At 53.3% G+C, this 24,819-nt stretch overlaps 1 protein-coding gene, 1 long non-coding RNA gene and 1 pseudogene across 2 annotated transcripts in view; all 3 read right to left on the minus strand.

Annotated features, from left to right (window-relative positions):
* LOC131482427 (USP6 N-terminal-like protein) overlaps positions 1 to 24,819 on the minus strand; it is a 409,820-nt gene that overhangs the window by 109,081 nt on the left and 275,920 nt on the right. The gene's annotated exons all lie outside the window — the stretch shown is intronic.
* LOC131482311 (probable G-protein coupled receptor 27) lies at positions 12,574 to 13,583 on the minus strand (annotated as a pseudogene).
* LOC131482315 (uncharacterized) lies at positions 21,098 to 23,885 on the minus strand. The gene is made up of 3 exons (XR_009246892.1): positions 23,752 to 23,885; positions 22,519 to 22,659; positions 21,098 to 21,465 (listed from the first exon to the last, which is right to left on the minus strand). It is a non-coding gene; the product is annotated as an uncharacterized LOC131482315 (long non-coding RNA).

Below are 24,819 nucleotides of genomic sequence, written 5' to 3' on the forward strand. Positions count from 1 at the left end.
TGTGAGCCCCAGTGATGTGGGAGTTTGAGAGAGGCAGGGAGACCCCAGGGGTTGGTTGCCCTGCTTGGGGGCAGAGTCTCCCTGCTGGCAAGCCATCCCTGCACCACCATCCTTCTGTCCCCTGCACTGGAACCCAGCCACCAGATGCCTGCCTGCCTGCCTGGCTGTCAGGCTGTTCCCTTCTCTGACCATGGAGACAGACCTCATGGGGCATCAGTTCCTGTCCACTCATTTGCACTGGGTCACGTGTGTGTGTGTGTGTGTGTGTGTGTGTGTGTGTGTCCTGCAGATTCAATGGGTCCACCCTGAGGACCCTGATGTTCCTGGAGAAAGCCCAGTTGATGGCGGAGGAGAGAGCTCAGATCTTCTCCCTGTATGAACAGGTACAGGGCAGGTGCTGGGGAGGAGGTGGTCACTGCCTCAGACTGTGCCTGTGATGCCAAGCCCTGGCATCTCTGGGTCACAAAACAGAGAGGGGCTGCTCAGGGGTGCTGGACTCCGAGCACCCCTGGCTTTTGACCGCAATCCCCTCTTGGATTCAGGGACCCCGGAGAAGGCTCCAGGGACCCCGGAGAAGGCTCCTTGTTGATCCTGGAGATGAGGACGAAGACAACATCACGCTCATCCCGGACCATTTTGGCTTCTTGCGGTGAGTTGCTCACACTCCAGCTCATCTCTGGGCAGGCATGGACTTCAGAAACCCCTGCAGTTGGTACGGGGCTGCAGCAGGCTAAGCCACTACCCACAATACGGGCACCCCAGATGGATACCAGCTTGTGTTGTGGCTGTTCCACCTGCAATGCAGCTCCCTGTCGATGGGCTGGGAAAGCAGTGGAAGATGAGCCAAGTGCTTGTGCCCCTGAACCCCTGTGGGAGACCCAGATGGAGTTTCTGGCTCCTGGCTTTGCCCTGACTCAACCCCTATTTGGCCATCTGGAGATGGAACCACTGGATGGAAGATCTCTCTCTCTCTCTCTCTCTCTCTCTTTCTCTCTCTCTCTCTCTCTCTCTCTCTCCTGTACATGTATCTTCCTAATCAATAAATCTTTCAAAAGAGCAAGATGGCCCCTACCACGAGGAGCACACCTATCCCCAGATCCTGACCTTGACCCATGCTGCCGTGCCAGGGCAGCCCCGGGTCAACATTTGGCCAGAGCAGGGTGACTCAGTGAGGGACCTGGGACATAGGCGGCGATGGAGCTTGGCATAGAACAGGTGCTGGGCACTTGGCTCGGGCCTGTTTCTGTTGAAGACATGGGGCAAGCTGATGTGTTGTACCCAGATTTTGAGATCCCAGAAATCCCCAGGAGTCTGAAGTCAATGCAAGTGCACAAGGACGGTTTATTCAAGCTTGGAATGTCCAAGCTTGTGTTCTTGGTTGAGAGCAGGACTGGCCAGCCCAGACCAACCCCTTACCGGAGTGCAGCCCCCAATAGCACACTCACAGGTTCTCCTAGGGGCAGTCCACAACAGCTTGAAAAGGGGCAATTCACAATAGTCTGCAAGGAGAGGGAAATACCAGACGTTCCCTACCTATCTCAGCTGCACAGCCCATGCCTGGCTCTTCTCTGGTTCAGCAATTAAGGTAACCACCCACTTAATTCCTGGGAGCCACCAGTAAGATCACCAGCCTTGGGCCTTGATTCAGGAGAATTGGAGCCCTTCAGTGCTAAAGGTCACATAGGCCGTTTGGTCTGAGAGCTGTCACAGTTTCTTAGTAGCAATGAGCCATGAACAAATGGTTGAGATTTTGATTCTGAGGTCCCTCGGATGGTCTAGCACTGTTCCCAGGAGGTGTGGCCCGACCATCAGCATCACAGAGCTGTGTGCCCAGCACTGGGCACCAGCCTGCCCGGGGAGCAGTTGTCCAGCAGGTGCCTGGGGTACAGGAGTCAGGCTAAAGTGCTGCTGAGTCAGATCTGAGGGAGAGCCAGGGCATGGTCTCAGGACTATGAACTGCCTGGGGCCTCCAAACACAGGGCAGGGGGGTTTGTAGACAAGGTCCTGGTCTGTGTTGGGGGGAGTGTGTGGCTGGGGTGCAGGAGCCAGGCTCTGAGGCTGCCCCACCCCACAGCTGTGCTGCACTGCAGAGAGGCCCAGAGATGGGTGTGAGTGAGTAGGAGGGGTGGATCTCAGGCTGACCCTGGACATGCCTTAGCTGCCCACCCTAGGACTGGGTTAGGCAGGGGATAGTGGCTCCAGGAGCTTCAGAACCCAGGCAAGCATAGACCCTGAGTGGGAGAAATGGCCAAGGTCTTGGCAGATGGAGGCATCTGAAGTGGGAACAGGCACTTCATGCACAGTGAGCTAAGGGAAGTAGGGAGAGCAGGTGGTCGCTAGGAGGGTTGAGGTGGACCCAGGTACCCCAATCCCAGGGGGCACACTCTGAGCAGGTGTCAGGGGGCCGGCCAGACTTGGCTTATTCCAGGCTGACTCCTTGGATGGCTGACATGGGCACACAGTCCCTCGCCCCTGGGTGTCCTGTGCCTGCTCAGGCCAGTAGCCTCACAGCTGCTGCAGAGGGGCTGCCACTCCCCAGGGCATGGGCCTGATGCCAGCACTAGACGCCACAGACAGCAACTGCCTGGCCCTGGAGCCCTGAGCTCACAGCCACCAAGGCCTGCCTGGCATGGGCCAGCAGGATGGCCGCCTCCCCTCTTCCCTTCTCACTTCCCTGGACTGAGGTGATGCGGCTGGTTCTTCCCTGACGCCTTTGGAGGTAGAAGTGCCCGGTCTGAGACTCACGGCTCTGCTTCCATGCCCTTCCTTTCCAGGGAGAAGTCACAGCCCAGGGACAGTGTCCTGGGGACTAAGGTGAGAGCCAGTCCTTGGCCATGGGCCCCTCCTCTGGTAAGCAGAGCTGGGGAGCACGTGGGTGCAGGAGGTGGGCAGTGGGAGCCACAAGGTGCTGCCCCTGCCCTGCTTGCAGGCACCTGTGGGGGTGAGAGCCACAAGCTCTGTGACATCCAGGGCTCCTTCCGGACACTGGAATCATCCCATCCTCTCTCCTTTTGCAGCAAAGACGGAAGGATTCTCGGAGACTCCGAAAGTGGGTCAAAATGTTGGAAAACTATTGCAAGTACCGCAGCACTGAGAAGGTACTGTGGAAGGGAGCGCCCCCTGGGGACCACACTGAGCAGCACAGGGATGAGCAGTGCCCTTTGCTGGGCTGGACATCTCTGCCTCTCAGACACCCGGGGTTAACTGTCCTGCCCTGAAGAACATGGGTCACCTAAACCCCATGTCCACACATGCAGGGGACTCTCCTAGGAAACAGGCCAGGGTCACCACTGTGTTAATGCCCAGATGCAGATCCCACAGAGAGCAGGCAGTGCATGCCAACCTGGGCCCTCAGCCTTGCCCCTCCTCTCACTGTGGGTCACCAGGCCCAGGCAGACCCTCCCTCTGCTGACACCACATGGAGTCCATGGATTCCCCCCTCTGGTCCCTCCCCTGATGCGTCTCCCCCAAAGTGTCCATGGCCCTACTCTCCTGAGCCCCCTCTCTCCTGCAGTTCCACCAGAGATGCTGCAAGGGAATCCCCAGCAGGGTGCGAGGTAAAGTGTGGAAAATACTTCTGGATGTGGATGCAAAGAAGGCCCAGAACCCGGGGACATTTGAGGTACGGCTCTGCCCTCAGTCTGCAAGCACCTGCCCTGTTCAGGCCTCAGCAGGAGCCTGGGTGCCCAAAGGTGGGTGTTTCAGCAATGGAGCCTGGCTCGCCTGCTCGTCCTGCCTTCATCTCCCAGGCTCCTGCTCCTCAGACCCTGCCATGCCTGGCCACCTGTGCTTCTGACTAGGCCATGCCCTTCTCCCTGTTGGGCACACCTGGGCAGCTTGGCACGGGGCAGGCACTGAGCAGTGGCTAGGTAGGTCCATGATGGACAGGAGGCTGCAGCATGACACTCTGACCCTCCACAGGCTCTGTGCTACCTGGCCTGCCCTCACCGGGGCCTGCCTTCTCCTGGCCTTGCATCACCCAGCAATGCCCACATCTGAAGTGGCTGGTCCACTTGTCACACTCAGCCGTCAGCAACTGCTGGGAGATGTGGGAGCCAGGACCTGAGAGGGTTGGCAACAAGGGCCAACTGTCACCCTCCTGAGCTGCCATCAGGAAACAGGGCCCACTGGTGTTGCCAGTCGTATCCCTCACATCACCAACGCCAAGTCTTGAGTTGGTAGCTGCCCCTGAGAGCTGGGCTGGGAGCAAGTCATTGCCCAGGGTCAGGTCAAAGCCAAGGGCAGCTTCCACTGTCTGGATGAAGATGGGTTCTCCTGCAGGGGGCAGCACTGAGGCTGATGAGGGTGTGGCTGAGGACCCAGTGGGGAGGAGCTGAGACCTGGTTGGGGCTGATGCCTGAGCAGTGCTGTGGGCTGGAGGGGACTTGGCAGAGGGACGTGGTCATGCCGTTGGCCTGATGCTGACCATAGTTGTCCCCTGTGCAGATGCTGAAAGAGCAGGCCCGTCTGCATTGCGATCAATTCCACCTGATTGACATTGCGGTGCAGTGGACGTTCCCAAATCACGTGCTTTTCAGAGAGTGCTATGGAATGAAGTAAGGCCTCTGGGCTGCTGGGGTCCTGGGGGCTGTGGAGGCACCAGGGATCTGGGGGAGACTGGATGCAGGCCTAAAGCACAGGGCATTTATGATGAAAAATAGTAGACCCATAGGCCTTATTTATACTCTATACAATTTCCAAAGACGCCATGGAGAGAATGAAAGGAAAAGAAACTCAAGGGAAGATAACCTATGGCACTCACACGTCATCATGGTATGACTGCCAGAATATGCAAAGAACCCTTCAGCGCAATTGTTAACCAAGAGCAATGGACAGTCTGCCAGCACCCAGGGACACAGGCTCGGGGGAGGGTGGGGGGACACTGCGTGAAAGTACAGGCAATGCATCTCGTCCCCAAGGGACACAGGCTTAGTGCCTGAATCAACATGGGTGCCTGCACTTGCTGCTAGAATGGTGAAATGATCCAATCAGGACACTGTGGCCGTGAGTGTGGGACACAGACACGGGTCTGGGTCATTGCGAGGAGAAAGGGGCGGAGGTCCTGGTGCTCAACAGCACCCTGAGCAGATGCTCACAGAGAGCGACATCCAATTCCCATGGGAACACACCACACGCATGCACACTTCCCCAGCCACTGAGGAACCCAGTGCAAAGAAGAACCGCCTACTCGGGTCCTCTGCTGTGTTCACACTCACGAAACATGGAGGTAGCCTGGGTGATGGTCACCTGGGAACGGCTCATCTGTGTGGCGTCTGATCCCGAGACAGGGATCAGAGATTCAGGGAGAGGCAGGAAGCCCAGGTCCCTCCTCTGCTGACCAGAGGGAACTCGGGTGTGTTCTGGCGAGTCAGGAGACAGACCCTCAAGGCCAGCCGTTGATGCTGTGAGCCATTCAAGGAGAGCTGAAAGAGGCCACGGCCAGAGGCAAGGATGAGGCAAGGATGAGGCAAGGGTGGCCCAGGCTGGTGGAGGGTGAGACATGCCAAAGACTCCATGGAGACTGCTGGGCCCAGGAACTGCTCCTCACATGGCTGAACTGGCTGTGGGTGGTGACTCTCTGAGGCATGGAAAACCCTCGGACTGCACCTTGGCTGTGCAAAATGGAAAGCCAGCAGAAGGAAGGTCCAACTGCACACACCGCACCCCTGAGATGTGTGTGGGCCCTGGTGGGCAGCCCTCACCCAGACAGTGCAGAACATGCAGGTGCCCTGAGCACAGCCCTGCTGCTGCGGCAGAGCAGTGGACTGGGCCTTCTGTGGGACTGGCAGGGTGTGATGGGTGGCAAGGAAGCAGCGCCGCCTTCTCTGTCTTGCAGACAACGGGCCTTATTTGAAGTGCTGGCAGCCTATGCGATGTACAATCCCGTGAGTATTCTCAAATGCCTTTTCCAGGCTCTGTTTCTGGGCTGTCCATCCAGGGAGTCCCTTGTCACAGAGAACCAAGGTGGGCTTGTTGGGGACTCTGTAATCCACACTGGAGAGACTAGGTGCAGGGCCAAGCTCTGGACCCCACCTCGAGTTCTGGAAAGAGGAGTGCCTTCCCCGTGATCTGCTCTCTGTAGCCCAGGAGCAGGCAGGGTGGAGGATGCTTCTCAGAGTACCAGTGTTCCACAGGGAGGATGGGCAAGCTGTGCCACTTTGCAGTGCTCATCACAGTCAAGCCTGGGCAGTCTGTGGCCCCCATCAGACACGTGGCAGGTGCCATGGGACTGAATGCCACTCCACACAATTCCATGATGTCACAAACCCACTCAGAGGTTTCCCATGTTGGGTGCAGCTGCCGGACACCTCGGGAGACCCCCAACAAGGTCTGGGCATCCCCATCCCCCTGACTCAGCCCCAGGAACCCTGCCTGGTGCCTGAATGAGTGGTGGCCAGACAGCATGGATCCACATTCATGATGTGTCTGTTCTCTGCTCTGGTCCTGGCAGGCCTGACCCGAGTGCTTCTTCCTTCTGTCTGAAGTGGTACCCACTAGGGCACCTATAGAACACAGAGCTGCAGGAGCTGCCTTAGGGGTGCAGCCTGGATTCCCACAGCAGCCTGCCCCACCCTGAACTCTTGGGGTACACACATGTGCTTGCCTCTTGTCTCCCCCAGCCACTTCCTGAGCTGAGGCCCTGCAGGGCACTCTCCAGGAATGTGGGAACCTGGCACACACTCCAATTCTTTTTTTTTTTTAAAGATTGATCCATTTTTTATTACAAAGTCAGATATACAGAGGGGCAGAGAGACAGAGAGGAAGATCTTCCATCTGATGATTTACTCCCCAAGTGCGCACAACAGCCAGTGCTGCGCCGATCCCAAGCCAGGAACCAGGAACCTCTTTCGGGTCTCCCACATGGGTGCAGGATCTGGGCCATCCTCAACTGCTTTCCAAGGCCACAAGCAGGAAGCTGAATGGGAAGTGGAGCTGCTGGGATTAGAACCGGTGCCCATATGGGATCCCGGGGCGTTCAAGGCGAGGACTTTAGCCACTAGACTGTGCCGCTGGGCCCCACACACTCCAATTCTTAAAGCCCTGACAGCCAGGGACACGACAGGCCCAGGGGTTCCCTCCTCCATCCTCCTACTCCCTTCAGCAGGTGACCAACCCTCCCAGGGAGGTCACCCAACCCACCTGAGTTATGCTGACACAATGTTCTGGGCTCTTGCAGGAGGTGGTTGGCTATGACCAGGGCCTGAGTCACATCGTGGCACTGTTGCTGATGTGGCTTGGTGAGGAGGACGCGTTTTGGGCCCTGGTGCAGCTGATGGAGAACGAAAAATACTCAATGTCTGGTAGGTAGATGGGAGGGGTGGGCCCTGCACAGCCAAGTCCACTCCCGACACGTAGTCAGGTGCCTGGGTCTGTGTCCTCACTGGCTCCTGGTGTGGAGGAAAACTCCCTTTGGAGAGTTCCTTAGATGCCAGGGCTGGCAGAGGCCTCCTGTGCTGAGCCACACACTGCCCTCCCCATCACCCAAGGCCCTGCAGCTTTGCTCTGGCTCTCACCTGTGTGGGCACCTCCAGACCAATAGGTCCTGTCCGTGTCCAATTGACTCATATCCACACTGGCCTCTGTGCCTCCAAGGGTCTCCCCAGACTCCCACCCACTGAACACCAAGGCAGCAGCCCCACTACGCAAACCCCCTGCCCAACTCATGCACGCTGGCATGGTCACGATGCACCGAGTCTGGCTGCAGTGTTTCCCACAGTCACCCGGGGCAGCCTCGATTGCCTCCCACACAGTCCTGTATGCACCCACATCCTGAGGTTTCTCTCCCTGGCCATCTGTCCACCCACCTGTCCCCTGAGAGTCTCCTCTGGCCCTGCCTGTGGCTGTGCTGCCTTCCTGGGAAATGGCTCTGATCCCAGGCCTGGGGCTGATCCTACTCAGGGCTCTACAAACCGGGATCACCGATGCTGGAGACACTCCTGGAACACTTGGGACACATCGTGCACCGCACACTCCCAACTCTTGGAAAACACCTGGTGAGTGAGAGCCTCCTTGCTCTGCTTCAGGGCCCTGGACACATGGATGGAGTCCCACCAAATCTCCAGTCCTCGTTTATACACGTAGGCCTGTGCTGCCAAGCCTTTCCTTGGTTCCTCAGGTCTGCGCCAGTGTGGGCATTAGCCTTGCTTTCCAGATCATGGTCCACTGAGATTGTAAAGGTTTCAAGAAACCTGTGTGGCCGTGAGGTGCAGATGCATCTGCTCCCGGGCTCCCTGCACCCCGTGGGCACAGCTAAGGGACTCAGCCCACATGATGTCTAACCTCCCATGTCCTCCAACATGCACTGCAGCAGGTTAGGCCTGCTCCCAGCTCTCAGCTCCCCCTGCCTCTTTCTCAGGAGAAGCAGGGAGTGAAGTTCGGTGACACCATCGCCCGCTGGTTTACCCAAGGTTTTCTGGATGAGGTAAGTGGCCCCAGGAATCCCTAACCCAGGGAATCTTCTGTCCCAGGGCCTGACTTCCTGCCCGCACCCCCTACATGCTGTCCACAGTAGAGCTGAGCTCACCCACCTCAGCAGACCCAGGAGGGACTCTGCTCTACACAGGGAGACCCTGCTCTGCAGGGGGTGGCCCAAGTAGATGCTGAGTCTCCCAGCCAGCAGGGAGGGACAGGTGCCCTGGGCACACTGCTGGAGAAGCCTGACCAAGCCCTGAGCCTGCAGGAGGAGGCAGGAGATGCCCAAGGCCTGGGCAGCCTCTGCAGGGTGGAGCTGTGCTGCGGCCTCACTGCTGGATTGGACACAGGGCCCTGATGTCACACACAGGTCACAGTGGCATCTGCCTTCCCATGTCCTCCAACACACAGAGCCCTCTCCATGGCCCTCATGGCACTGTCTGTGCTGGCCAAGCCTCAGTCCTCCTCTCTCTGGGCTTGCATGCTCAGATGTGGCTGACAGACGTGGCCCCAGCAGCTAGCGAGAGGAGTCCCCACATAGGAACCTATGGCTTCATGTGAGGCAGCTTCCAGGGTCTGCACCTGTGGTGGGGCATGGGCACTGTCCCCCCTGCAGCACCTGGGGTCCAGCTCAGGCCTGGATGGGTGGAGTCCTCTCACACCTGCTCTTCCTAGGTGCCGTTCCCGCTGGCCCTGAGGATATGGGATATTTTTATCCTGGAAGGGGCACACGTGCTCAGCACCATGGGCTATGTGGCCTTGAAACTGAACCAAAGTAAGTGCCCAGGGCTGGAGAGGCCAGAGTGCCAGGGGAGAGGAGCTGGGGTCCCCTGGAGATGCCCAGGGAACAGGGCTTTAGGTGGGGATGAGGAGGCCTCGGGAGCCCTGGTACCCGGGAGGGCACTGAGAATGTCCCTGGGATACCCCATCAGTCCAGCACAGTCCACAGGGAGGCATCAGCAGGGTCACTCCCCGGCAGTGTGGCCCTGCCCAGTCCCTTCCATGCTTGGCTTGACACCCATGGGTTCCCGGGGCAGCAGCTGGCAGCTATTAGTGCAGGGACAGGGTTTGGAGCAGCTGTGGCTGCTGGGCCATCCCTGTGGACCCTGCCTGTCTGACAGCCACCCTCTTGCCTAGAGCGCCTGCTCAAGAGGACCCGGAACCACATCAGGGAGTTCCTGCAGGTGACCCTGAGGCAAGACTGGGATGTGGACGATGACGCTGTCATCAAGCAGCTGCAGGCGTCCAAGCATGAGCTGGCCAAGCGAAAGTGCCTGCTGCCTCCCGCAGGTGGGGGCTCTGCCCAGGACTCAGGCCCGATCCTCCCTTGGGCGTGTCAGCAGTGGGAGGACCTGGCTGTGGGGCCTTCTACCTCCTCCTCATGGCCCTGTGTTCCCCTGCTCCTCGGTTCTGTTTGAGAAGCTTCTGATCTCAAGGCCTGGCTGGGCCTCAGGCAGCTTCCAGATGTGCTCATGTGGGGAAGGTGCAGGGGCTCTCCTATCCCCACAGAGGCGCCTCCCCACCTGGAAGGCTCAGTCTCCCTGACTCCACATGTGGGCCCAGGACTGAATGTCCTTGAGTACAACCCAGAGTGTGGCTGAGTGTGGCATTGCAGCCTCAGCTGGGGCCAAGGCCTCTGAGGGCACCTGTGTGTGATGGGAGTCCCTGTACCTGCTCACAGCTGCTGCTGGAGATGGCTGGAGAGCCTGGGTCAGCCATGCGAAACAGAGATGGTTTGTCCCAGCTGGAGGATGTAGAGTGGGCCCAGGGGCAGGCCTGGGCAGGAACAGGCGAGGCCCAGCTGTGCCTCCCAGCGGGTGCCTTCCCTGTGTCCTGGGGGAGCAGAGATGGTGATGGCTGAATAGTCCAGCACACGGGGTTCATGTTATGTCCTCAGGTGGCAGAGGCCCAGGGACTGGGAGCACAGAGCCTGCCCTGCCCCGCACTGTGAAGGAGAGCCTGCCCTGTCTCCCAGGGCTGCCCGGGACTGCATCTCTGCCCAACACGCTGGCTCTTCCCACCAACTCTGGAGCATTCAGATTCATTCTGGCCATTTAGGGGGAACTCACAGCTCCTTGGCCAGCCATTCCCATGATGGGGCACACAGAAGCAGGGGGTTAGGTGACAGGGGCACCCACGGATCCTCAGTGGATGCCATGTGACCCAGAAATGAGCCTGAGAGGAAGGGCGCTCAGGGCCCATGCACATCTAGGGGGCCATGCAGGGAGCCATCCAGGGGATTTAGAAGTGCCCCTGACACTACCCTGGCCCAGGCCACACACAGCCAGTTTCAGGGTCAGCAGCCTGGAGGGTGTCCTCATGTCACCCCTGGCATTAGGGACCCGAGGGATTAGGTGTGGGCGGTTTACCCTGCAGGCCACTTGGTCCCTGTGGAGAAGCAAACCTGCTCTTTCTTTTCCTTTCAGCAAAGCCCAGTGAGGCGTGCAGCCAGGGCCATGGGCAGGGCCACGTCCCTGAGAGGCCTGCTGCTTTCCCCACAGCCCTGCAGGGCAGGGAGACAGCTCAGGACCCCAGGCCGCTGGGCCAGCGCCCTGAGTCTCCAGCTTCCCTCGCCAACACTAGCTTTTCAGAACCACCCTCCGTCTGTGTTGATTGGGTAGAAGATACAGACAAGGAGGAAAACTCTTGCGAGGAAGACATCTTTGAGTACCTTGACCGAGATGCTCCAGTGCAGGCATGGGGGGTTGCACGTGCGTCCAGCCCCACCAGGGCCCCATGGAGCGTATGGCACAGAGGAAGGCTGCTCCGGTGGTGGAGTCTGTCCAATCTCCCGGTGCCTGTGCATGGCACAGAGGGCCCGGCCCCAGAGCTGGGCAGCCAGGAGGGCCCACGGGTCCCTTCCCTGCATTCCTTCAAGCCTGTTGGTCCAAGGCTCATGCAGGCCATCCGGGGCCCAGACACAGGGCTGAAGACGGCTTCCTGCCAAGACTTCCACCGGACTCTCCTGCAGCATGGTGATGCTGATGGGCTGTTGCCTCCCCGAGCCTCCCTGATGGGAGAACAGCCCCGTCTGTGCTCCCTAGCTGGAGGCCTCCTCGCTGGCCCCTCCCTGACTCCTCTTGGCCGACTAGGCACCTGAGTCCAGGCACTGAGCCTGGAGTCACCAGGCTGTGCCCCCTTGTGCCCTCCTGAAGGAACTCTTAGGAGTTTTCACTCTCTTGCTGCCAAATAAATTGTTTGGAATGCATTTGCTCCCATTTTGTGCCCCTCAGAGCCCAGCTGCAGCAGTTTCCCCAGGTTCCTGTTGAGTGGTCAGAAGCTTCACAGCCCCCAGCCACAGGCAGAGACCTGCTGACCCCAGGGGTCTGCACTGCCCTGCTGGGGAAGAGCCGCTATGAGCATGGATGCACATGCCGGCCACGCTGACCCCAGGCCTGATCCTTAGATGGTGGTGCCCAGGAGTTCAAGGTCATGTGAGGAGCTCACCCAGGGGAAGGGACTGCCAGGGTCCCTCAGCACCCAGGTTTCTGAAAGGGCTCTGGTAGTTGGGCCACAGCACCTGCTAGTTTGTGTGAGATATGGGGCTGGGACAGAACTGACCAGGCAGCTGCATCCACCAGTATGTGTGTAGGCTCCTGCGGGTGACTGAACTGAACCCCACACTAGCTGGTGCACACAAGGTCAAGAAATGGGACATGTGCAGCCAATCCCTCCCCAGCCTCTTCTCCTTTGCAAAAAAGAAAAAAGAAAGAAGAATGTCACTTGGAGGTCACCCTAGAGACAGCTACTGCAGGAAATGGCCAGGATCCTTCAACTAGTCCAAGGATCAAATGAGTGTAGCCTGCACTTCAAAGAAAGGAGAAAAGCAACCACACGTGGCAAAGAAGATGCCAAGATCCAGGACAAGAAGGTGGAGCCTCCTGCCGCCCAGAATGCCTGAAAGCATCCTTTGCTGGGAGAGGCTGGAGCTGGGACGAGCCTGGCACATGGAACCTCCTCTTTAACCCCAACCCCACCTCCACCATTCTCAAACCACCCACCCACAAACAGACCACAGGTCTGTACAATCCAGGTGTTTGTTCACTTTGAGAGTCACCTTCAAGGCAGCTTCAAAACCGAAAATCTTTCCAGAATCGTTGTCCAGGCTGAAGAGGTTGGCAGAGCTGCGGATGTGCCAGTTCCCGGGTTTGCATGGAGCCCTCACAGCCCAATGCCTTTCAAGTCACAAAGGCGGCAGGCCTGCACCACCTGGGGGCTCTGGCAGCAGGGGAACTGGGCACAGAAGCAGTCCCTGAGCTCCCTGTTGAACAGGAAGCACTCAATGGGGTTGATGCCAGCCTGCGGGAAGGTGAGCCACACTGAGGCCGTAAGGTTGGCTTGGACCACTTCTCAGTGTTGAACTCCTCCAGCACGAACAGGCAGCGTGCAATGGCCACGCCCCACCGCCAGGATGCCCAAGAGCACGGGTGGCATAGGTCCACGGCCAAAGCCCGCTGTCCAGTTGGCAGCTGCCGGGCCAGTGGCACTGGGACGTGGAATGTCCAGTCGTGGGTTATAGTGGGGACTAGGCGCGCAGGTCCCATCTTGTGGCGATCATGGATGAAGAAGTGCAGACAGAGGTAGACTAGGTATGTGGCACCCACCACCATGCTGAATAACAGCAGGAAGCCAAGCGCCTGAAGCGCCATGAGTCCGCTGCTCCAGGGCACAGGGCGCATGCTTGTCTCGGCCGTGGTCCAGCACGGGCAGGAAGGCCGCGGCCAGTGCCAGCGCCCAGGAGACACACACCAGCATGGTGGGGTACTGCCAGCTGGCCAGGAGTTCAGCGTAGAAGCAGTGGTGGGCCATGGCCAGGTAGTGGGAGACACCCACTCCGAGCAGCAGGAAGGGGGCGTTGAAGCCAGGAAGGAGAGCAGCCCGCAGCCCAGCGCAGCCCAGCAGGGCTCCCGGGGCGGCCCATGGCCAGGCGCGCGCAGCCAGCAGGACTGGCAGGAGAGCGCGCTCAGCCCGGCGGCACTCAGCCCGGCGGCCAGGCACAGGTGCAGCACAGGCAGTAAGGGCGCGTGCAGGCTGCGCTCCCACAGGACAAGAAGCGCGAGCAGCACGTGGCCCGCCAGGCTCGCGCCCAGCAGCAGGCTGAGCGTGGCCAGCTCGAGGCCCAGCGCCGCTGCCTCGCCGTCGCCGCTGACGGTTGAGCTCGCGCTCGCCATCGCGGCCTCTCGTGGTGTGCGCAACACCCCGGAGCTGACCTCGACCTCGTGACTCTCTGGCCGCCCCGCCCGCGCTCCGGTGTCGCTGCTGCCGCCACCGAGCGTCCTGGGCGAGCTCCCAGCATAGCACCCTGCATTCTCCTTCTCCTCCTCCATGCCGCTGTCGCTGCAGCAGAACCCCCTCACCTCTGCCAGAGTGCGCAGAGAGGCCGCCCAACAGCATACTCTGCCTAACATCTTTCTTCACGTTTTAACCCCTCCTTTTTTTTGAAGATTGCAAATTCAGCTATACAGAGAAGAGGAAAGACAGAGAGGAAGATCTTCCATCCGATGATTCATTTCCCATGTAACCTCAATGGCCATAGCTGCACCGATCCAAAACCAGGAGCCAGGAGCTTCCTCAGGGTCTCCCATGCAGGTGCAGGTTCCCAAGGCTTTGGGCCGTCCTTGACGGCTTTCCCAGGCCACAAGCACGGAGCTTGTGATACCGGGGTTACTACTGGTGCCCATAGAGCTTCCTGGCACATGCGAGGCCAGCACTTTAGCTGCTAGGCCACTGTGCTGGACCCTCGCTCTGTAATCTTTACCATCAGTACCACATTAGGATATTCTAATTTCCCTTCTTTCAGGAATAATCGTGTGTCTGTATATATGTAAATTTACATAAGCAGTTAGATAGAAAAATGTTCAAAATGGGTGAACCTAAAATAAAATGTTTCAGAGAAATGGTTTGGAACGTGAGGGTAGCCTTGGCCGCTATGTCAGTATTTAGAGTTAGCTTTTACACGGTATTCACAGGATAAACAGATTAAGCTCCACGATCGAAAAGGCACATGGGGTGACATAGATTCTTCAAAGACTAATCTCAGTTCTTGCCTAGCAATTTGCTTCCATTTTAACAGGAAGAAAGAATGTCTTTTTGATGAAATAAAAAGAAAAACCTTTATTCAATATACCAGAATTCCTTCAGAGAAGATGCTGTATTAAGCTGTGCTGACGGATTGTATATTCTGAGGCTACTAGTTTGCATATCTGATGTTGTTGCAGCGCTTTAGGATGCAAACAGCTGATTAAAATGTGACTCTGGGCCCGGTGGCGTGGCCTAGTGGCTAAAGTCCTCGCCTTGATCGCCCCGGGATCCTATACGAGCGCCGGTTCTAATCCCGGCAGTTCCACCACCCATCCAGCTCCCTGCTTGTGGCCTGGGAAGGCAGTCAAGGACAGCCCAAAGACTTGGGACTCTGGACCCGTGTGGAAGACCCGGAAGAGGCTCCTGGTTCCGGATTGGCGCAGCACTGACCATTGCGCTCATTTGGGAAGTGAATCATCAGACGGAGGATCTTCTTCTCTGTCTCTCTTCCTCTCTGTATATGTGACTTTGAAATAAAAATAAATAAATCTTTAAAAAAAACAAAATGTGACTCTGTGTTTTGCTTTCTATTTCTGTGTCACCTGATGAACAAGCTTCCCAAACCTGAAACAAGAATAGAGGGGTGGTGTAGCGGCTTACCAGGCTCATCTTTCACCTGCAGGTGCTGGCATCCCATGTGCTCACTGGGTCATGTCTCAGATGCTCCACTTTGCACCCAGCTTCCTGCTTGTGGGAAAGTAGTGGAGGACGGCCCAGGTCCTTGGGCCCCTGCACCCACATGGGAGCCCTGATGAGAGTCCTGGCTTTGGATTGGCTCAGCTCCGGCCATTGTGGCCATTTGGAAAGTGAGCCAGCCATGCAAGATCTCTGTGCTTCTCTCCTTCTCTCTGTAAATCTGCCTTTCAAATAATAATAATAACAAATAAATATTTTTAATAAAAAAGGAAAATACCAAAGGATGTGTTCTCTTTTTCACTCTGGGACTAGCTGTTTATACATCATGAGAAGCAACTTAAACTTAAAATTTATTTTTGTTGGAAAGGCAGATTTACAAAGAGAAAGAACTTCCATCCACTGATTCACTCCCCAAATGGCCACAAGGGCCAGAGCCGAGCCGAGCTGAGCCCAGGAGCTTCTGCCAGGTCTCGACTTGGGTGTAGGGTCCCAGGACTTTCTGCCATCCTCTACTGCTTTCCAAGGACACAAGTAGGGAGTAGGCAGGACAGGTGCCCACATGACATCCCGGAACACGCAAGGCAAGGATTTAGCTACGAGGCATTTATAGCCTTCAGGCATGTTATGAATATATAAAATTTGGAGTTGAGAAATGTTTCCTCTTGTCTTCATCTTTATCATAGTTATTTACCCTACATTTTTCTGCACAGAATTAAAAAAACGGAATAGTTTTTACTGTTGCATAAGAAATTAGTGCAAACTGCGGTTTCATGACACACAAGTATAATCTCCCAGCTTCAGTGGGTAATGATGACTTAGAGCTTGCTGTATGAGATAGCTCAGGCATTGCTTAGAAAATGGATATTACCTAGATGCAGTACTCTGCATTTACTCTACTTGTGTCCAGAACAATTGCCTGTTCTATGTTTTTGCTATTTTTTAAAAGAAGCTACAGTGAAAGAACAGATTGCTGTCCATGCCACCATGAGTGCACGCCAGCCAGAGCTTCCCAGACACCATCGCTGCCAACATGAGCACATATGGGGGGGAAGGGCATGCATTGGTAGAGTCTCAGGGACTGGCACATGTAGGAATGGGCAACTGAGGATTTTCATGGACCCAGCTGGTAAACCCACTGTGAATCAAGGGAGCTGAGATGAAGTAGACCAGAAGGTGAATCCAGAGGGCCTCCCTGGGTCAGGCCAAAGCACTTGCCTGGAAGTGCAAGAGCTGGGACTGGGGGCACACCAGACCAGGCTGGGTTGCAGCCCCTGATGCTGCTTAGGAGAGCCATTCTTGGGCTGGTTAGGTTCTTTGGGATTGCTGCTAGTTCACAACCCTCCAGCAGTGAATGTTGGGGTTGAGGTTGGGCCCGTCTGTGCTGGGCTACAGCACCAGTCAGCATGTGCAACAATAGGGACTGCGAGTAGGTCGGGTAGGGGATATTTGGGGACACTCCTGCTAGCCTGAAACACTTGCTAGGGTCCCAAGTGACCACAACGGCCGCTGTTGTGCTGATCTAAAGCCAGGAGCCAGGAATTTCTTGCAGGTCTACCACGCATGTGTAGAGTCCCAAGGCTTTGGGCCATTTGTGACTGCTTTCCTAGGCCACAAGCATGGAGCTGGATGGGAAGTGGACCTGCTGGGATTAGAACCGACACCTCAAATGGGATCTTGGTGCATTCAAGGTAAGGATTTTAGTTGCTAGGGCACTGTGCCTGGCCCAGATTTTTGTTTATTTTTATTGGAAATGCAGAGTCAAAGAGAGAAGGAGAGACAGACACAAAGATCTTCCATCCACTGGATCACTCCGCAAGTGGCCACAACAGCAAGAGCTGAGCTTATATGAAGCCGGAGGCCGGAGCTTGTTCTGCATCTCCCATGTACATGCAGGGTCCCAAAGCTTTGGGCCACAAACTACTGCATTGCTAGGCTACACACAAGGAGCTGAATGGGTAGGGGAGCAGCCAGGACAGAAATCAGTGCCCATAGGGGATCCTGGTGCTTGTAAGGTGAGGATTTTAGCCACTGAGCCGTCGTGCTAGGCCCAAGGCAGGGTCTTTTGTCTTGTCCATCTTCTCCCAACACATCCCTTCCCATCCCACCCAGAGGCTTGTATGTATCTGCAATCCATCCACCTCTGTAACATTTAAAAATAAATACATATCAAATAAAATAATGGAAGCCTCAAGATGAATAGAGTATTGTGATTTTGTAGAGGCTGGGAGAGATGGGAGGTATAGAGGAATTTTGGATTATAATTATCAGATCAGAATCAGAGTGAAAGAAAAAGTCCCTAGTGTTATATAGCATAGTGGGAACAGTTTTGTTCACAATCACCTCTATAAGATTCTTGAGCAGAAACTAGAGCTCTAAGCCTTGAACAGAAACTCTTGTCAAAGGAGAATCACCGTTTCCTCTGATCTGATCTGTAGCGCATGCTGTGTGCATGTGCTGAGATACCCCACAGCAGCCCACCAACACAGGCACTGTTACTATTCAGCAGAGCCCAACTGGAATGTACAACATTCCTAGGTGTGATGTATGTGTCACACTGTAGTAAAAGTTTCATGAATGTCTGGAGTGTGACAGAGTAGAGCCATGCTGGATGTGACATTGAAGATGTTTCACTGTTCTGAATGCTAATCCATCCTCTGTAATGCAGAAGTCATTCGATGACGGGCACAGCATGTGAAACACGAGTAAAAATAAATCAAAGTGTGCTGAGTAGCTGTGTGTATCAGGAACTGTATTGTGTGCTATTCTCTGTGTTATTGTGCTCACAACAACTGCCCCAAACTTTTCATCACTGTAGTATTTAAATATCACACTTTACACTATCTGCTTTCACATGAAGAGAACTGGCTCTTGTTAAAGCAATTTAAACCCAGCTCTACTGAACTGAAACCAAATCTTTTTGTTTAGATGTAGAAATACCTTCACTCTTACCTCCTTAATCAATCAAGGCCATACTATGTCCACTAAGATTTTAAAAAAAAGCCCTCACTGCTTTAGCATAAAATCTAAGGAATTTGCTTTGCTGTACTTTGTGGAATATAGGCTTTCCGTGATTAAAATGTAAGAAATGACCATGTTAAAGCTAATGTGCCTAAGTAACAACAGTAAAGGACTCAGGATAACAGAGAGAACATGACACTTTACTGAAAGTGAAGTAAATTCAAGTAACCAAACAATGAGATATTTCAAAGAAGAGTAATTGGAGAAACTGCAAGGGCAGAGAACTGTTTAAACTCAAGTGGCAGAGGATGACTTAGGAAGAACCAGCAACATCTCTCTCATCATCGTCTTCAAGATGTAGTAGATTGGCCGAACACAGATGCTTGGCAGGATGCTTAGCAAAATGCAGGAGCAGTTCTCATATCCAGGCAAATCAGAAAGGAGGGTTGACTCAAGTTGAGCAGCAGAGAACCATGGAACTCAGTCAGAGACAAAATGTAACCCAAAGCCAGTGCCCACAGCCTCAGTCAGGATTGCTTGTTCTGTGTTTTTGGCTGTTTTAGATGTAGTATTTTTTCCTGAAAGTCAGTATAGAGCTTGGATTGGTCTGACACAGGCAGATGCTTCCCCCTAGGTCAGTCCCAGAAGCCAAGTGGAGAAGAACAGCCCTCACTGTGTGGACGGCTCACTTGCCCATGTACAGAGCCGCAATGGAGGTATTTGTATGAAGGCAGAGGGGAAAGCCGCTAGGCAGATAACAGCAAATCAACTGCAGTCCAATCTCTCGCCTCCGATGAGTTCACACACACAGGCTCACTTACTCTTCTCATACACACAGTTATGAGGAAGGAAGGAACACGTGATCAATCAATTCAAGTATGCAATATATGTATCTCCACAGATGCCCAACTGCCATAATGCAGTCTCAAGCTACACTAGTTGTAAATAAGTAAAAGCTAAAACATCGTTTGAAAGCTGAGTATTTCCCATTTCTAGTCCACTCAATACCTTTGTGCAGGTGAGGAATGACACCTTTTCTGTGTGAACACACAAAGTGAAATAAGAAGAAATAGTAAGCAAATAAAACATGCTATGAGGTTTCCCCAAAAATGTTTAGCTTTTACAATCCTAGCTGTTTGAGCTTGAAATGGAAACATGGTTGGAGGGACACCTGCTTAGACATAGATCTGAGTGTTCCATCCACTGTGGCTGCAGAGGCAGCACCTGTTCACCCACGTGTGCATTGCTCAGGAGAGCCAAGGAGTAGCTGCGAGTTGCTTCTAGTTTATCCATATAGCATCTGACTTGCCTCGTCTGATAATCACCAATATGATACTTGATTTGTAGGGGTCTTCACAGGATACATCCTATATGTGATGGAACGGGTAAGGCTTCTTGTGACAACAGGGGCATGGTATATCTGGTAGACATTTTTCTGTGATCTGGTACATATATGATGTATATTTCTGGTGTTAGTAAAAGATAATGTTGTGTTTGTGTGTGTTTATGTGTGTGTGTGTGCACTGTGTAATGAGCAGCACAGCTGAGCAAAGTACAGGCGTGGCTCCTAGCTTTGCTCCTGCCTGAGAGAGCAGACAGTGTCGCAGGAAGTACACATGAGCTCTCAAGTCATGCAGCTCGGAAAGGCTGCAGATATTGTGGATGTGGCGACATAAGAGAAAGGCTAGCTAAGAAACTCAGTTCTCTCCAAATGCAAGGATTTCCTTCAGTTTAGTCTAGTCCCAGGGCTAGTTCAGATAGGTGTCCTGTCAGTGTGTGTAAGGTGTTCAAGGGATTAGTCAGTAACAGGTTAGGCCTGAGAGGCTGTTTGCAAGAGGGATGATACAAGAGGTACCCATGTAATGAGACTACAGAGAGGAAAAGAGGCACAGGGCATGAGGGGTGCAGTGAAAAGAACAGTTTTAAGAAAGGAGAGACAGAGATTCGAGTGTCTCGGATGATTGGTGATGTGTTCCATCCTTCCACTGTGAGTGCAGAAGCAGCACTTGCTCCCCGTGTGTGCTTGCTCAGGAGAGCCAAGGATGAGCTGCGAGTTGCTTTTGCTTTCAGCCACATAGGATCTGCTTCCCTCTTCTGATAAGAAATCTTGTCCCCCCACCAGGTAATGTACAGGTAAGGATATAAGGAGGAGTGTGAGATAAGGTCTGTGCTAAAAATGACGCAGAAACCTGTATCCAATGGCTGTTGAAGAACACTCAGAGAGTAAATGGACTCAGTGAATGGATGGTAGTTTGTATCTTTCAGATCCTGGATGATTTTGCTTTCTGCATCCAGCACATAGTGATGTGCCTGTGGGTGAGGGGAGAAGGAGAGGTAGTGAAGGTGAGGACAGAGAGCAGTGTCTGTTCTGGGGCATGAGCTTGTGTGCCAGGTGAGTGAGGTTCCTCTCACCTGGGCTGGTGGTACATCAGGGTGTTCGCTGCTGTTGGGAGGGCATATGGTCTTCGTGTTGGGGTCTGCCTTCTTTTCTTTCTGGCTGTAGAGAATGGCAGATGGCATCTGCCAGGGTTCCATGGTCCTGTGGGTCACTAGGTGGTGGGCTTGTGCAATCCAAAGCAGGTCTTCCGGCTGCTTGGAGTGGATGCAGCTGTGTCAGCACAGTGAGGCTGCTGCCTGGCCTCTTTCTCATGGGCGGAAAGCACTTTGCTTATTGGCTTCATGTTGTTCTCGTGCAAAAACCTTCCTGCCTTCTATACATAGGTGTGCTCTGCCTGATTTTTCTGTGTTCTCCTTGTCTTTGCCTTCTTGTTTAAGAGCTTTGTGATTTCATCCAGGCAAAGGCCAGATGAAAAATGCGGCAACTGAAGCCCTCCTTGACTCCATTCCTCACGTGTTCCTCCAGGATGTCCAGGCTGGGGAACACTCGGCAGCAGGCCATGCACTTAAAGCCATGCTCTGGCTGCACGAGCCACTCAGGTGTCTTCACTCTGGGCCTCTCCTCCAGGGCTAGGAGCTCTGCTGGGCCCTCAGCCTCGCAATCGTCTTCATGGGCTGTGTCAGCACTGGCCTCACTGCTGAGGATCATATCTTCTGTAAGCACAGAAGAAGAGCTGGCCTCCGAAGGGACTTGCCCAGTGTAGCTCAGTTCTTGCACTCTTGCCCTCTTCTTGGGAGGCAGCAAGCCTTCCTGTGTGTCAGATACAGTGTGGGCCTCTCTCTGCCTTTTCACATACATGTAATATATTTTGATGACCCGCTCCTTTCTCATGTGTAACGCATCTGAGCAGGGCTCATTTGCTAGGTGGACATGAAAACACATGTCATTCCAGGTGGTGGGGGTCATCTGTTCCACGTCCTGGGGTAAAGGCCCATCCAATGGTCTACCACCGAGATCTTCCTTCTGGCTTTGATGCATTTCTAAGAAGGAAAATTTCAACCATTAGAAAACGTGGCTAAGTTTGCCTGAAGGTGCAGTGTTTCTGGGGCACTCAGAGTATCCCTGCCCATGGGATGTGTGTGATGGATGTGTGCACAAATGTGACTCTTCACTTGTAGGTGTGTTCAAATGATATGTGCTGTGTGTGGTGGAATGGGTAAGGCCTGTGTATGACAATAGGGGCATGGTATATCTGGTAGAGATGATTCTGTGATCTGGTACACACTTGGTATATTTTCTGGTGTTAGTACTGGTAATGCTGTGTGTGTTTATGTTGTGTGTGTGTGCGCACTGTGTAATGTGCAGCACAGCTGAGTAAGTACAGGCGTGGCTCCTAGCTTTGCTCCTGCCTGAGAGAGTAGACAGAGTGTCGCAGGAAGTACACATGAGCTCTCAAGTCATGCAGCTCTGAAAGGCTGCAGATATTGTGAATGTGGCGACATAAGAGAAAGGCTAGCTAAGAAACTCAGTTCTCTCCAAATACAAGGATTTCCTTCAGTTTAGTCCCAGGGCTAGTTCAGATAGGTGACCTGTCAGTGTGTGTACTCTATTCAAGGGATTAGTCACTAACAGGCTAGGCCTGAAAGGCTGTTTGCAAGAGGGATGATACAAGAGGTACCCAGGTAATGAGACTACAGAGAGGAAAAGAGGCACAGGGCATGAGGGGTGCAGTGAAAAGAACAGTTTAAGAAAGGAGGGAGAGCCATTTTTGTGTTGAGGAGATGGGGCCTGTAGAGATCTATGAACACGAGTCTGTGCCCGGGGGAGATTCCAGCCAAGATTCCATGCACCTGTTGGCACTCTCAGCCAGTGCAGCCACCTCTCCCAGGGCTCCCATGGGACAATGCTGTGCTGAGGGACTGTGCTCTTTCTTGGGAACACATTGTCTGTTTGTCCCACCCCAAGGCTTCAGTCTTACTCTTCCTTGAAGACTTTTGTGTCACTGAAGGGTGTGTGAGGTAATTAGGGGGTGGCCTGGGCAGCTTCACTGAATCTCCTGGGTAAGTTCAGACACTCCATTTACATCTGCCTACCTCCTTCATCAGAATTTCTGGATGTGTTGGAAGAGTAGACAGATTCTGAGGTGGGATCACTGTCTCCTGGTGCCTGGCTGCAGGTTTCGATCTCGACAACCTCACATGGCTCAGGCACATCTTGTTGAAGCAGCTGGAAGTCTGAGAAGGAAATTACAAGAAAACACATTGTGTCATGGCTTAACTGGGTCTATTCTAAAAGGAGCATTCTGAGTGGATGTTTTGCTTCAGGCATTGCTGCCTCCCTCCCTGTCCATCACACACCATGGCACTTGCTCTCACAGATAGCTGAACCATGCAAATTGTGACAGATAAGAGAAGTTATTCAAATGGAGTATGTGGTAGACATGAGTCGGATTGAATATCTCTGATGTGACATTGCTGAAGATGTTCACCGAATATTGAGAAGTGGGAACCATGCCCAAACAGAAGATGCAGTCAGTTAATCAAGTCTGATATCCATGATGGGCTTCCTTTACTTTGGGAGAAATTGTGTATGGGAAAGCCATGGAGAACACGTTTTCTAATACTCACTCCTACTTATTTGATAGAGAAGTGTGGTTCCTGGGGAGAAGCAGTAGAACAGGCGGGCAGGTGTTCAGTTTACTGGGGAGGTTATGATCACACTCTGTACACACCTGCAGCGCTCACAGCCTCACCCACTGATGTCCCAGATCAGCTGTGGTGACTCTGTACTGAGGGGCTGTGTCCTGTTCTTGGAGGAATGCCTTTATTAGTCATTCCCTCAAGGCCTCAACATTAGTCTTTCTTTGGGAAGCAGTTGCTCATATTTGAGGGCAAGGGAAGCCAATCAGGGTTGGGCTGTGTAGCTCAATCAAACTTGATGACCAAGGGCACACATTCCCTTTGTATATGGCGTACTATCTTCAGTACAATCGTGCTTATTTCTAGAGGCATTTTAGTATTCAATCCCATACCTACCAACCTCTTAGCACAGAGTTTCTTTCTGATCTTCATTTCTCTGAGTTTATTTTTGCTGAACAGATTTACTCCACTAACAGTTCTACATTTTTTTCATGTCACCTTAATCTTAAAACATGCATTTAACCCCTATTTATGACAGCACTACAGTTGATCTTGAAAACAGCACCTACCTTATACAAATCTTGTCATTGAGTTTCTATGAGAGCTGTTGACCAACTTAGTGGCTACAGATCTGCTCCCCCTCCCATTGCCCTGATTTATCTGACCTTGAACATCCTGCCTCCTTACCAACATCATTGGGCGTGCACACACCGGAGTCACGGGTGTAGCTCTGCAACTTGACAGATGGATCTTCTTCCTCTTGGACCAGGATCTTGTCATCCACAACGCTCCCAGGTGGTGACTCCTCCTTCCATAAGTCTGTGATGGATGGAGAATGGTACAACAATCATTCAATGAACAGTTTGTGTTTCATTCCTTTCTTTAACTTGTATATATTCTGAATATCATGTGCTAAGTATTGAGAACAGACATACCTATAAGTTCAGAAAATAAAGTTTATATATTGTTGAAAACATTAGCACGCCTATTACAGAAGCATTCTGAAGGCTCATAAAACATCATATAGAGAAAATCTACCCACTTGACCTGCACATAAACCCTGAATTCTTCCAGAGAAAAGAAATAGATCAATCATGGATTAAGTACGATTGCCTGATTTCTCATGGCATCTTAGAGTCAAATAATCACAATGGGTAGACAGCATGTAAACAAATATATTCAATATCACACTTCTGTCCCTCTTATTCATGTATGTTATGCATGTATAGTTGTGTGTACAGCATAATAGTTATGACCTTGCTCTACATGTCTCACTATGTATACTCAATGACATCTTTGAATATGCACTAATCCTAGTGAAGCTGAAATAAAGTCATCTTTCACTCTTCAGACCCTCTCAAAGTGAGCATCAGAATGAGGAAAACCCTAAATTTTGTTGAAAATATCAGATACTCCTATTTTATGTGAATTACAGCTTAAAATGTTGCAGTTGGCTTCAATCTGCCGCTCCCCCCCACTGAGCAGTTGCCCTGTCTAATGAGTTGTTTGTTTATGGTTAGGTTCCATGGTAACCCTAACTGCCCAATTGCCTACATTTCCAGAAAGAGTCAAACCCACTTGCCCTGTAATGAATGTAACTGAATGGGACTATGTATGGTTGTATCCTTTGTTTTAAAATGATTTCTTCACCCTTATTGGAAAGACGGATCCACAGAGAGGAGAGACAGAAAGATCTTCCATCTATTGGTACATTCCCCAAGTGGCCACAACAGCCAGAGCTGAGCCAATCTGAAG

The sequence above is a fragment of the Ochotona princeps genome, chromosome 17 (genome assembly GCF_030435755.1).
Source record: "Ochotona princeps isolate mOchPri1 chromosome 17, mOchPri1.hap1, whole genome shotgun sequence".
Taxonomy (NCBI): domain Eukaryota; kingdom Metazoa; phylum Chordata; class Mammalia; order Lagomorpha; family Ochotonidae; genus Ochotona; species Ochotona princeps.